The sequence below is a fragment of the Rhineura floridana genome, chromosome 14 (genome assembly GCF_030035675.1).
Source record: "Rhineura floridana isolate rRhiFlo1 chromosome 14, rRhiFlo1.hap2, whole genome shotgun sequence".
NCBI classification, from domain to species: Eukaryota; Metazoa; Chordata; class Lepidosauria; order Squamata; family Rhineuridae; genus Rhineura; species Rhineura floridana.
This window is the reverse complement of record NC_084493.1, coordinates 14493970-14506005: the sequence shown is the minus strand read 5'-3', so window position 1 is coordinate 14506005 and position 12036 is coordinate 14493970. Positions and strand designations below refer to the sequence as shown.

The 12036-nt window shown below is 46.3% G+C and overlaps 1 long non-coding RNA gene across 2 annotated transcripts in view; it reads right to left on the bottom strand.

Annotated features, from left to right (window-relative positions):
• LOC133369830 (uncharacterized) overlaps positions 1-12036 on the bottom strand; it is a 61546-nt gene that overhangs the window by 36989 nt on the left and 12521 nt on the right. The gene's annotated exons all lie outside the window — the stretch shown is intronic.

Below are 12036 nucleotides of genomic sequence, written 5' to 3'. Positions count from 1 at the left end.
AAGAAATTTGGGTGGCAAAGTAATATAGCACCAGCGCACCAGCTATGCCTTTGTCAGTTATTATTATTATTATTATTTAAGATATTTATACCCCGCCCTTTCTCCAAAGACTCAGGGCAGCTTACAATTAAAACATAGTTAGGCTAAAAACCAAAACAATTAAAATCAAACAAGAATACAATTAAACAGTTAAAAGTACATTAAATCCAAAATAGATTAAAAACAGATAAACGTTATTAATTAAAAGCCCGTCTAAATAAAACAGTCTTCAACTGAGTACGAAAAGATGATAACGAGGGAGCCATACGAACCTCATTGGGGAGAGAGTTTCATAATCTAGGGGCAGCCACTGAGAAGGCCCTATGCTGTGTCTGCGCAAGAAAAACTTGCGAAGAAGATGGGATAGAGAGAAGAGTCTCACCAGATGATCTCAAAGGTCGAGCAGGTTCATAAGGGGAGATACGATCTAACAGATAGCCTGGACCTAGGCCGTATAGGGCTTTATAGGTCAAAACCAGCATTTTGAATTGTGCCCGGAAACAAATTGGCAGCCAGTGGAGCTGGTACAATAGAGGAGTTGTACGTTCTCTAAGTCCAGCACCAGTTAACATTCTGGCTGCAGCTCTTTGTACCAATTTAAGTTTCCGAGCAGTCTTCAAGGGCAGCCCCATGTAGAGCGTGTTACAGTAGTCTAATCGGGATGTAACTAGTGCATGTGTCACTAGTTCCATGCTTTACTGCAGAGAGCCAGCCTCACATTGGAAAAGTGCCATCCAGGGCCCCTGACCTACATCAGTATCCCATCCTAGCCCCCGGCCTACCTGGCAGCAGGAGGAGGTGGCTTCCAAGCTGCCAGATTAAATCTTCAAAAGTAATGCTATATCAGGTACTCCAAGGCACTGTCAGAAATTTAAAATAGTGGCTCAAAGCATCCCAAAGGTGCTGTTGAAGCCTGCCTGTTTTACCACCCTTTCTACAAAGCCCTGTAAGACACTATCGAACAGACATTGAACCAAAAAAAATTATGTTTTTGGCTTGGCCGACTGACACTAATAAGATTGTGACTCAGAAAGTAACAGCTTGTGAACAACCAACTATTAATTAGTGGCCAATCGTAACTGGCTGACCGATGCATTGCATTGCATTTTGATGTGTTGGTAGTTGCTCATCTCCCATAAGAAGAGCTGTAGTCCAGTGGCTGAGCATCTGCCTTGCATGCGGAAGGTCCCAGGTTCAATCCCCGGCACCTCCAGGTAGGGCTGGGACAGACTCCTCCCTGAAACCCTAGAGCAGTGTTTCCCAACTAGTGGGCCACCAGATGTTGTTGGACCACAATTCCCATCTTTCCTGACCATTGGCAATACTGGCTGAGGCTGATGGGAGTTGTGGACCAACAACATCTGGTGGCCCACTCGTTGGGAAAGGCTGCTCTAGACAGTCACTGCTCGTCAGTGTGGACAACACTGAGTTAGGTAGACCAATGATCTGACTGAGTATAAGGCAGCTTTCTATGTTCCTAGAAGAATACCGCTGACAGACAGCTTGCCAGGAAGGGCACAGTCTTCAGTGAGGGCACAGAGGGGTGCAGGGCTTGACCAGCAGCAGTGTGGGGATCATCAGGGGTGCATCAATAAACACTGTGCTGAGGGCCTCCTAAAGCCTGGCAGTGACTCTGCTCTCAGAATTGCCTAATTTTCTTTAGTCTCACAGAATAGCACTACTCAACATAGCATACTAAAGTCTGATGCTTCAAACCAGGGATGGGAAACCTGTGACCTTCCAGAAGTTGTTAGACTCCGACCCCCATCAGCCTCAGCCAGTAGTGCAGCGGCAAATTCAGAAATGCAGGGTCCCTTCATGATAGGGCACAGCTACACCCCCTTTCCCCCTTTCCCTCCTCCCTTGCTCTCCATGTCATTTCTCAAGTCCAGCTCTATTACAACAGATGCCCCTAGGAGCCAACCAGTATGAAAGGGAAGGGTGTGTGTTAGCTACTAAGAAGAGTCTTCTCAGTGGCTGACTCACCTCCTTTCACTCTGGCTGGCTCCAATCAGCGCAAAAGGACAAGGACGTTTCTTAGTGCCTAGCGCACTCCCCTAATCGTGCTGATTGGCTCGTGCATAGGGACCTGGTTGGGACCCTGCTCCCCAAAACGTAACAGGTCAAGGACCCCCTGCTGTCCAGAATGCTTGAATGTAACATGGCTCTTGTGCAAAGAATTGTGGGGTTTCATCTTGTCCAGAAGTGAGGACTCTGTGTGACAGCAAAGATTTTTGCAGTTTCATTTCTCAGCTGCAGCTAATTAGGAGGCCCGAGTGGGAACGCCTGCTTATCTGCTAAGAGCCTGGTACCCAAGGTCGGCCTGGCCTGGGAATGATGGGTATACATGCCAGTTAGGGGCGAAGACTAGAAGAAGTATTACATCACGAGAAAGCCCCAGTTGGCTAATTAGTTCTGGACTGTTACTAGGGTCTTTTCCATAAGTATAGGAGTGAAATCTTTAGCCTTTGTTCCCCTGGGTTCCATCTTGTCTGCTACACTGCCATCTACTACCCAGGCTGTGCATCTCTGAGGAGATGTGGGACTTCACAACAACTACCTCTTCTGTAAGTAGAGAATAGGTTAGTTAGTTTTCTTGTTTTGTGACTGAACTCTGTTTGTACTTTTACCTGGCCCCTTTGGCCAGGTGTGGGTTTTGAGGAACCATTTTGCCGCTATTAATTGTGCACTTATATTTTATTCAATAAAGCTACTTCTTATTTACCAGCGTGTGTTCACTGCAGGGGGAAATTGCCTCTGAATCTGATCCCTTGGCCACTGACCAGACTACTGTGTATTTGGGTTTGCCTGAGGCTCCAGGACAAGGAGTGCCCTTCTGGCTCTTGTCTTTTGGAATCCCTGGCAGGGTTATTGCTGGGCTCTGGGTTTCCTCTTGACTCAAGAGTGGTTAACCAGTTTAAGGGGTGGTAGCAGTCTACCTACCTTGCAGGGTTGTTGCTGGATTACTTAGCCCTGACAAGGGGAGATATTTTGCCAGGATTAATTGCCCTGGGTGGGAAGTTGAGTCCTGGGATTGCACAGAGTACCAGGCTGGTGGCACTGGTGCATGACACCTGCGACCCCAGATGGCTACACCCCTGGCCCCAGCCAGCATAGCCAATGGTCAGGGATTGGGTGAGCAGAAGTCTCACAAATTCTGGCCAGTCTGTGACTCTCTCCATACCTGCTTCAGACCTTCAGCTGCATCCCCTATCTGGCACTTCAAAAGAGCAGAGAAGATCAGTGCTAACCTTAGCCATTGCAGAGTCCCAGCTGACATAAATTAACAGGGATCAGTGTTATGGTCTGGAGCAGCCTTTACCAACCAGTGTGCCTCCAGATGTTGTTGGACCACAATTCCCATCTTTCCTGACCATTGGCAATGCTGGCTGAGGCTGATGGGAGTTGTGGTCCAGCAACATCTGGAGGCACACTGGTTGGGAAAGTCTGGTCTGGAGGGATGAAAGCAGTCTTTAAGAGTTTTTAAGTGCAACACTTGGCAATTGCACTTGGTGTGATTGCTAAAACACTTCCCAAGGCACCACTTGGCTGCCTGAAATGGTGTGGCAGAGGCAGAAATGTCATGTTCTCCTTGGCAACAGATCCCTGCCCTTTGGGTATGCAGGATCATAGGTGGAAATTGCAGGAGGAGAAGGATGGAGGGATGTAAGAAGACATTGATTTCTGTTCTGACCCATCTCCATCACATGCAGTGCTGTTTCCATTCTGCTGCAGTTTGACTTCTAACAAAAACTGTTATTCCGGTCGCTGTACTCTGTGGTGGAATTTTACATTAACTAATAATGTAATTAATAACATTACTATGCTATTCCACACCGTGCATTTCAATGCAAATAGAGGCAGGGGTTAATGTCATCAATGAAATAGGGTGATAGTCAGTGCTAGTCTTATTCAGAGTAGGCCCACTGGAGTTAATGGATGTGACAAACTTAGATTCATTTGTTTCAACTGGTCTTCTCTGAATACGACTCAGTTGAATATAACCTGTATTGTTTGTGAACTGAAAGCAACAACGATGACAAATACTGATAGTATTTGCCGGACTGATTTCAGTTCCAAACATGGGATAAATAAGTAAACACCAGCAATTTCCCCTCTTTCCAAGATCCCTACCCCTAGTAAGGGCTGGGAGTGAAATTAGATTCAGTTTGCATGTCAAGGAGAACTTACCAAATTCATGTTTTCCAAAAGAATATGCATACCAAAACACAGCTACCCTTCACAATTTGCACTTCTCTGAGTTTTGTGATGCAGTTCTCCAGCTAAACAAATAATATGTATGAAAATGCATATATTATGGTAAAGTGTGGGTTAAAATTCATAGTGAAAACAACATGCAAAATTGCATTACATTAGAGGAAATTGCTTGCTCAAATATGTATATTAGGCAAAACTGCATAGGAATTTTGTATAACAGAAGTGTGTACTAAGCTGCTGACAAATTTCCACAAGGCCTTTTTAATTAAAAAAGAATTGCAAACTGATGCAGAAAACCATGACCTGAATTCAGAATTGGACAAAAGATGAACTGAAGTTGACAGGGTCATCCATCCCTAGGTGGAGGGATGAATCAAGGTGGACTCTCTTAAGATGGTATCACTGCCAAAACACTCACTCTCCTGTGCCGAGAACAGCATTTTTCAGCTTGCTCCCAGCTCCAGGACATTGGTTCTATATGCGGCTCCTTTAAAAACCAAACAAAAAAACCCACTCTTCTATGCGAGTAAAGATATGTCCATGTTACACCCAGCTGCTTGCTTGCTTCGCGACAATTTGCCAGGATATTATCTCCTTTGAAGCATCGTTGGTCACTGGGTCATTAATTGCTGCTGCTTTGGAGTTTAAGAATATCTGGAACAGTGTGAATAATTAGGTCGCCATTCTGGGTGGCATAATTGTTTCAAAGCCATTGCATGCTGCCACAAATTGCCTCTGAGTCACTTGAATAAAGAGAAAAGATAGTTACTGCTGGGTGGGTGAAGGGCCGGCAAGACTTTCATCTCCTGAATTCAAATATCACTTGGCCTCCTTTTGCATGTATGCATGTGTTCAGCAGGTGGACGAATAAAGCCCATTGGTTAATTGACAGTAGCACTGGTAAGCCTTAAAACCACGAGGGCGCTTCTCACTGACACATGCAAACCTACCTGCTTCAACCATTGTAGAGAACTCTTCTTTAGTCTAAGTGCATTTGTGAAATCTGGAGAGCCTCTCCACAACGATGATGTGTTTATACCACAGGATTCAATCCCAGGCTTAAAGGGAGGACGTTTTGAGGGTCAAGCCGGTTCACACCATTAAGTTGAGATTGAGAACAAGGTGATAAGTTCTCCATTAAAGGAAACATCAGAAAAGCAGAGGGAGTCGGGAAAACGGACACTGCAGCTCCCACTGAGATTTGATTGTATTCTTAGGTTTGCTTTAAAGGGCTTTGATCTGTCTCGTTGTTTTCTTGACGGAAGGCTCACATCTTTCCCTGTGGCATTTACAACCACAGCAGTATTGTTCATGCCACACTAGGCATGAACATCAATCCAGGTGTAACCACAGGCAATTCATTGCACTGCCTGCAGCATGTACGACTATCTGCCTGTTGGACAGAAGTCGTAGGTGTGCTCTCGGTGCAATGAGCTCCTGGCTCTCCGGGAACGACTTCATTTCCTTGAGGCCAAGGTGGCGGACCTGGAAAAGCTGAGAGAGGCAGAGAGGTGTGTGGAGGAGGCCTTCAGGGACGTTATAACTGTGTCCCACTCCAACGATGATAGCTCTCCTGCTATCATGGAGAACGATGGTCTCGGGGAAGGAGAGCATCCAGCTGAGGAAGAGGGAAACGATCCCTTAGAAGGGACCCATTCCTTGGGGGATGAGCAGCTATCCTCTCGTGCCGAGGATATATCTCCAGGGGGTGGAGGGATCCTTGTAGTGGGTGATTCGATCATTAGGAACATAGACAGTGGGGTGTGTGATGGGTGTGTAGACCGCAAGGTGTTTTGCCTGCCTGGTGTGAAGGTTGCGGATATCGCCCGTCGTTTAGATAGTTTGGTAGACAGTGCTGGGAAGGAGTCAGTGGTCGTGGTGCACGTTGGCACCAACGACATGGGGAAATGCAGCCGTGAGGTCCTGGAAGCAAAATTTAGGTTGCTAGGTAGGATGCTGAAAGCCAGGACCTCCAAGGTGGCTTTCTCTGAAATGCTACCGGTTCCACGCGCAGGACCAGCCAGACAGGCCCAGCTTCGCAGTCTCAATGCGTGGATGAGATGATGGTGTCGGGTGGAAGGGTTCGGATTTGTTAGGCACTGGGGAACATTTTGGGACAAGCCGGGCCTGTACAAAAGAGACGGGCTCCACTTGAACCAGAATGGAACCAGACTGCTGGCACTTAAAATTAAAAAGGTAGCAGAGCAGCTTTTAAACTGACTGAGGGGGGAAACCCGACAAGAGCTGAGAAAGGTCCGGTTCGGAATAAACCTCCCCCCTGGGATAAAAACCAAAGAAATGATGAAATTTTAAAAGGGGTAGGCCTAGAAGTAGGCATTGTGAGAGCAGGGGCACAGGATATAAATTCAGAAGAGCAAAATTACCACAGGCCTAACCACAAGTGCCAAAGACACTTGAAGAGAGACACTGCTTACAAGTGCCTGTACGCTAATGCTAGGAGCCTCCGAACCAAGATGGGAGAACTGGAGTGCTTGGTCTTAGAGAAGAGCATTGATATAGTAAGCATAACCGAGACCTGGTGGAATGGAGAAAAACAGTGGGATACGGTTATCCCTGGATATAAACTATATCGGAAGGACAGGGAAGGATGTATTGGTGGCGGAGTCGCTCTATACGTGAAAGAAGGCATTGAATCCAGCAAGCTCGAAACCCCAAAAGAGGCAGACTCCTCCACAGAATCGTTGTGGGTGGTGATACCGTGCCCCAGGAGGGACTTAATACTGGGAACGATCTATCGTCCCCCTGATCAAAATGCTCAGGGAGACCTTGAGATGAGATATGAAATTGAGGAAGCATGCAAACTAGGAAATGTGGTAGTAATGGGTGACTTCAACTACCCGGACATAGACTGGCTGCATATGTGTTCCAGTCATGACAAAGAAGCAAAGTTTCTAGATATTCTAAATGACTATTCCCTAGATCAGTTGGTCATGGAACTGACCAGAGGGACGGCAACCCTGGACTTAATCCTCAGTGGGGACCGGGACCTGGTGCGAGATGTAAGTGTTGTTGAACCGATTGGGAGCAGTGACCACAGTGCTATTAAATTAAACATACATGTAACTGGCCAATTGCCAAGAAAATCCAACATGGTCACATTTGACTTCAAAAGAGGAAACTTCACAAAAATGAGGGGATTGGTAAAAAGAAAGCTGAAAAACAAAGTCCAGAGGGTCAAATCACTCGAAAATGCTTGGAAGTTGTTTAAAAACACTATATTAGAAGTTCAACTGGAGTGCATACCGCAGATCAGAAAAGGTACCGCCAGGGCCAAGAAGATGCCAGCATGGTTAACAAGCAAAGTCAAGGAAGCTCTTAGAGGCAAAAAGTCTTCCTTCAGAAAATGGAAGTCTTGTCCGAATGAAGAAAATAAAAAAGAACACAAACTCTGGCAAAAGAAATGCAAGAAGACAATAAGAGATGCTAAAAAAGAATTTGAGGAGTACATTGCTAAGAACATAAAAACCAACAACAAAAAATTCTATAAATACATTCAAAGCAGGAGACCATCTAGGGAGACAATTGGACCCTTGGATGATAAGGGAGTCAAAGGTGTACTAAAGAACGATAAGGAGATTGCAGAGAAGCTAAATGAATTCTTTGCATCTATCTTCACAGTGGAAGATATAGGGCAGATCCCTGAACCTGAATTAACATTTGCAAGAAGGGATTCTGAGGAACTAAGACAAATAGTGGTAACGAGAGAGGAAGTTCTAAGCTTAATGGACAATATAAAAACTGACAAATCACCGGGCCCGGATGGCATCCACCCGAGAGTTCTCAAAGAACTCAAAGGTGAAATTGCTGATCTGCTAACTAAAATATGTAACTTGTCGCTCGGGTCCTCCTCCGTGCCTGAGGACTGGAAAGTGGCAAATGTAACGCCAATCTTCAAAAAGGGATCCAGAGGGGATCCCGGAAATTACAGGCCAGTTAGCTTAACTTCTGTCCCTGGAAAACTGGTAGAAAGTATTATTAAAGCTAGATTAACTAAGCACATAGAAGAACAAGCCTTGCTGAAGCAGAGCCAGCATGGCTTCTGCAAGGGAAAGTCCTGTCTCAGTAACCTATTAGAATTCTTTGAGAGTGTCAACAAGCATATAGATAGAGGTGATCCAGTGGACATAGTGTACTTAGACTTTCAAAAAGCGTTTGACAAGGTACCTCACCAAAGGCTTCTGAGGAAGCTTAGCAGTCATGGAATAAGAGGAGAGGTCCTCTTGTGGATAAGGAATTGGTTAAGAAGCAGAAAGCAGAGAGTAGGAATCAATGGACAGTTCTCCCAATGGAGGGCTGTAGAAAATGGAGTCCCTCAAGGATCGGTATTGGGACCTGTACTTTTCAACTTGTTCATTAATGACCTAGAATTAGGAGTGAGCAGTGAAGTGGCCAAGTTTGCTGACGACACTAAATTGTTCAGGGTTGTTAAAACAAAAAGGGATTGCGAAGAGCTCCAAAAAGACCTCTCCAAACTGAGTGAATGGGCGGAAAAATGGCAAATGCAATTCAATATAAACAAGTGTAAAATTATGCATATTGGAGCAAAAAATCTGAATTTCACATATACGCTCATGGGGTCTGAACTGGTGGTGACCGACCAGGAGAGAGACCTCGGGGTTGTAGTGGACAGCACGATGAAAATGTCGACCCAGTGTGCGGCAGCTGTGAAAAAGGCAAATTCCATGCTAGCAATAATTAGGAAAGGTATTGAAAATAAAACAGCCGATATCATAATGCCATTGTATAAATCTATGGTGCGGCTGCATCATCTGGTCGCCTCATCTCAAAAAGGATATTATAGAGTTGGAAAAGGTTCAGAAGAGGGCAACCAGAATGATCAAGGGGATGGAGCGACTCCCTTACGAGGAAAGGTTGCAGCATTCGGGGCTTTTTAGTTTAGAGAAAAGGTGGGTCAGAGGAGACATGATAGAAGTGTATAAAATTATGCATGGCATTGAGAAAGTGGATAGAGAAAAGTTCTTCTCCCTCTCTCATAATACTAGAACTCGTGGACATTCAAAGAAGCTGAATGTTGGAAGATTCAGGACAGACAAAAGGAAGTACTTCTTTACTCAGCGCATAGTTAAACTATGGAATTTGCTCCCACATGATGCAGTAATGGCCACCAGCTTGGATGGCTTTAAAAGAAGATTAGACAAATTCATGGAGGACAGGGCTATCAATGGCTACTAGCCATGATTGCTGTGCTCTGCCACCCTAGTCAGAGGCAGCATGCTTCTGAAAACCAGTTGCCGGAAGCCTCAGGAGGGGAGAGTGTTCTTGCACTCGGGTCCTGCTTGCGGGCTTCCCCCAGGCACCTGGTTGGCCACTGTGAGAACAGGATGCTGGACTAGATGGGCCACTGGCCTGATCCAGCAGGCTCTTCTTATGTTCTTATGTTCTTATGTTCTTCATATATAAATGGCTGACTTGGATATCAGGGCTATGCAATGGATATGGCCAAATCCTGGATCCCAAGCTGAATCAGGCTTGGGTCAACCCAAGATTCAGCCAGATCAGGCTGAGGCAGCCCTGCATCTCCCCAGGTCAGGTCAAGGCCACCCAGACAGATTCAGGACTGTCAAAAGGGGGTGCATTCTGGCAGTGAGGTGGGAGAAGATGTGCAGCCAAACTGCATGTGCCACTTTTCCTGCCTACCAACCAACCGCATGACTGCGCAAGGCCCCTGAACCAGTTCAGGGCCAGGATCTGTGTCAGGTCAGCCCCAGATTATCCCGGCTTGGGTCGGGGCCACTTCAAAGTGCCAGATCAGACCCCAAATTAGATGGGGGGCATACGCAACACAATACGGATGTGCATCCCTGTTGATATAGGTCCAAGTGAAGAGACGTGCATCCATATCTAGGTCAATGCACAAATCTGGCCCCATACCCTTTTGGCCCTGACTCCTCCACAATAGCGCACAGCCCTTCTGGTCACCTTATACTGAACATGGCCCTTCCCCCCCCCCAAAAAAAATGGGACAGGGATACAATCTGTTCTGGATGGTGTTTTATTCCTCTTGAAGGATCAGGTGCACAGTCTGGCTTTGCTTTTGAATGTTCTGAGGCACCAGTTGTGACCATTGCTAGGGGAGGCAGACCTGCCCATGGCCATGCACCCTTCAGTTCATCATGGCTGCATTTCTGCAATGTGCCTTGTGTGTATTCCAAGGGAAAAATCCAGGAAGAGGCAGAGGTCATAAGAAAAGGCTGAGAACTGACTGAATCCAGAATTCTTATTTGGAATCCCTCTGTCACGCAAGGGAGGGTTGGGAGGGGGAAGGGATACAGCTCAGAAGTAGAGCATCTGCCTTGCATGCAGAAGGTCCCAGGTTCCATCCTCGGCATCTACAGGTAGGGCTGGGAAAGACCCGTGTCTGAAACCCTGGAGAGCCACTGCCAGTCAGTGTAGACAGCACTGTGCTAGATGGACCAAGGGTGTGACTCAGTATAGGTAGCTTCCCAGGTTGCCCACCCCTGGCGGAGGTTGGATGAGTGCCTCAGTACAGGTGTCAGCAAGGAACGCCATTCAATATGTGAAGTAATGCAATGATTGAGAGGAGGATGTGCATCCACTCCCCCACCATGCAAAGTGAGACACCATTATTTTGTAATCGATGCATTAGAAAGACATTAGAAAGGCATTAGAAAGAACTCACCAGTTCTGTTCATAAAATGCTACTTATGCAAGTTTTTCACTTGCTTACAAAAAGAGCAAAAGGAGAGTGATGGTTTGACATGTGTTGAAAACACTGCTATCAGTACTATTTAAAAAGTTACCAAAAAAGAGAGAAAATATTCACAACAAATACTCTTTCATGCTGTTCTTTGCAAGGTGATCCTGAATATATCCAAGCAGGAGCCTTTCAATCTCATCTCCCCACAGAAATGGAAATGGACTGCCTTCAAGTCAATCCTGACTTATGGTGACCCTATGAATAGGGTTTTATTATTATTATTATTAATTATTACATTTGTATACCGCCCCATAGCAGAAGCTCTCTGGGTGGTTTACAACAATTAAAAGCATTAAAAACAAATATACAAATATACAAATTTAAAAACACATGCTAAAATGCCTGGGAGAAGAGGAAAGTCTTTTCATGGTAAGCGGTATTCAGAGGGGGTTGACCAGTGCCTCCCTCTGAGGCTCGTCCTCCCCAGCTGGCTAGGGCCTGCTCAGCTTGCCACAGCTGCGCAAGCTAGCCCCTTCTTTGTCCGCAACTGCCAGCTGGGGGGCAACTGGGCTCCTTGGGACTATGCCACTTGCCCAAGGCTGCACAGGTAGCAGGGCATGTAACCCCTGAGCCACTCCCGGTGGGGGTGATCTTTAGCTGGCCTTTGACACCCAGGAGACACGAGCGAGGATTTGAACTCACAGACTCTGGACTCCCAGCCAGGCTCTCCTCCCCACTGTGCTATACCATCTCCCCACACCTCAGTCTAAAATGGCAACCTTTGTTAGCAGCCATCAGCCTCAGGCAACTGCAACTGACAGTTTTCCATCAGGGCTCCTTGCCCAGGGCCCCTTGAACCCTGGAACCAGCCCTGCCCCCAGCCTTTTTTCCTATGAATCCGTTGTGGTATTTAACTCTTGGCAGATACAAAGGAGCCTGCCCTGCAATCAGTCTCTAGAAATAATTCACTGAAGGAAATGAGAAGTGATTGGGTAGCGCAGTCTGTTACTGCCGCCCTTTCCTCAGGCTGACCATGGATTTGCAACTCACCTCTGAGTAAATCTATGCCATAAAATGCA